This window comes from Schistocerca americana, unplaced genomic scaffold (assembly GCF_021461395.2).
Source record: "Schistocerca americana isolate TAMUIC-IGC-003095 unplaced genomic scaffold, iqSchAmer2.1 HiC_scaffold_47, whole genome shotgun sequence".
Classification (NCBI taxonomy): Eukaryota; Metazoa; Arthropoda; class Insecta; order Orthoptera; family Acrididae; genus Schistocerca; species Schistocerca americana.
The window spans coordinates 2,362,501-2,365,000 of NW_025726203.1; the positions used below are offsets into that span (position 1 = coordinate 2,362,501).

Consider the following 2,500-nt stretch of genomic DNA (forward strand, 5'->3'; position numbering starts at 1 on the left):
TGAACTATGCCTGGCCAGGACGAAGTCAGGGGAAACCCTGATGGAGGTCCGTAGCGATTCTGACGTGCAAATCGATCGTCGGAGCTGGGTATAGGGGCGAAAGACTAATCGAACCATCTAGTAGCTGGTTCCCTCCGAAGTTTCCCTCAGGATAGCTGGTGCTCGTACGAGTCTCATCCGGTAAAGCGAATGATTAGAGGCCTTGGGGCCGAAACGACCTCAACCTATTCTCAAACTTTAAATGGGTGAGATCTCCGGCTTGCTTGATATGCTGAAGCCGCGAGCAAACGACTCGGATCGGAGTGCCAAGTGGGCCACTTTTGGTAAGCAGAACTGGCGCTGTGGGATGAACCAAACGCCGAGTTAAGGCGCCCGAATCGACGCTCATGGGAAACCATGAAAGGCGTTGGTTGCTTAAGACAGCAGGACGGTGGCCATGGAAGTCGGAATCCGCTAAGGAGTGTGTAACAACTCACCTGCCGAAGCAACTAGCCCTGAAAATGGATGGCGCTGAAGCGTCGTGCCTATACTCGGCCGTCAGTCTGGCAGTCATGGCCGGTCCTTGCGGCCGGCCGCGAAGCCCTGACGAGTAGGAGGGTCGCGGCGGTGGGCGCAGAAGGGTCTGGGCGTGAGCCTGCCTGGAGCCGCCGTCGGTGCAGATCTTGGTGGTAGTAGCAAATACTCCAGCGAGGCCCTGGAGGGCTGACGCGGAGAAGGGTTTCGTGTGAACAGCCGTTGCACACGAGTCAGTCGATCCTAAGCCCTAGGAGAAATCCGATGTTGATGGGGGCCGTCATAGCATGATGCACGTTGTGCTGGCCCCCGTTGGGCGAAAGGGAATCCGGTTCCTATTCCGGAACCCGGCAGCGGAACCGATACAAATCGGGCCCCTCTTTTAGAGATGCTCGTCGGGGTAACCCAAAAGGACCCGGAGACGCCGTCGGGAGATCGGGGAAGAGTTTTCTTTTCTGCATGAGCGTTCGAGTTCCCTGGAATCCTCTAGCAGGGAGATAGGGTTTGGAACGCGAAGAGCACCGCAGTTGCGGCGGTGTCCCGATCTTCCCCTCGGACCTTGAAAATCCGGGAGAGGGCCACGTGGAGGTGTCGCGCCGGTTCGTACCCATATCCGCAGCAGGTCTCCAAGGTGAAGAGCCTCTAGTCGATAGAATAATGTAGGTAAGGGAAGTCGGCAAATTGGATCCGTAACTTCGGGATAAGGATTGGCTCTGAGGATCGGGGCGTGTCGGGCTTGGTCGGGAAGTGGGTCAGCGCTAACGTGCCGGGCCTGGGCGAGGTGAGTGCCGTAGGGGTGCCGGTAAGTGCGGGCGTTTAGCGCGGGCGTGGTCTGCTCTCGCCGTTGGTTGGCCTCGTGCTGGCCGGCGGTGCAGGATGCGCGCGCCTGCGCGGCGTTCGCGCCCCGGTGCTTCAACCTGCGTGCAGGATCCGAGCTCGGTCCCGTGCCTTGGCCTCCCACGGATCTTCCTTGCTGCGAGGCCGCGTCCGCCTTAGCGTGCTCCTCCGGGGGCGCGCGGGTGCGCGGATTCTCTTCGGCCGCCATTCAACGATCAACTCAGAACTGGCACGGACTGGGGGAATCCGACTGTCTAATTAAAACAAAGCATTGCGATGGCCCTAGCGGGTGTTGACGCAATGTGATTTCTGCCCAGTGCTCTGAATGTCAACGTGAAGAAATTCAAGCAAGCGCGGGTAAACGGCGGGAGTAACTATGACTCTCTTAAGGTGGCCAAGTGGCGGCGGTGTGGCTGCATCCGGACTTGGCTTTTCGAAGTGCGGTCTTGATGTAGTCGTGCTGCTGCTGCGAGGTGCCTTCCTTGGGTTATAGTTACAGGGAGAGTGATGCGCAATACATGGGCCTAGCCCTCTTAGCCTCTCCTCTCCTGCGGTCTTCTCCCCTTCTCGTGGGCCCGCTGATTTTCGCAGAGTGGAAGACCGCACCAGGGGCTTGGGGGGGTTACCAGCCCCCCCTCGCATTATCCCTTTATAGTTGGGGGCAGCCGACAAGAAACAAGAGATGGTGGCCCTTCCGCTGAAGGTGCCACCCCAGCTACCCCAGCACCTATCCGGCCAACCGGCCGTAACGAAAATGCGATAGTTTGTGTAGCTCCCTTTGCTTGCAGTGAGTGCCACCGCACTTTTACCACGAAGAACGGTCTCGGGGTCCATCGCCGCCGCCAACACCCTGCGGCCGCCAACGCTGAGATCGTGACGGAGAGGCATCGCGCGAGGTGGACGGAGGAAGAAGTCCTGTCGCTCGCCAAGGCAGAGGCCGAACTGTTCCTGGAGAGGGACGCCCGGTTCTTCTTTGTAAATCAAGAACTTACCAGGATGTTCCCCGACCGAACGCTTGAGGCAATCAAGTGCCGACGGCGGCAAGCTGCCCACAAGCAGCTTGTCCGCCAATTCATGGAGGCACTTGAGATCGGTCGGGGTGAAGAGCCGGCGTCCCGCCGTGGAGCAGCGAGCTCGCTGCCTGACGCGG

The 2,500-nt window shown here is 59.4% G+C and overlaps 1 pseudogene; it reads left to right on the forward strand.

Moving 5' to 3' along the window:
- LOC124583803 overlaps positions 1-2,500 on the forward strand; it is a 7,960-nt pseudogene that overhangs the window by 1,144 nt on the left and 4,316 nt on the right.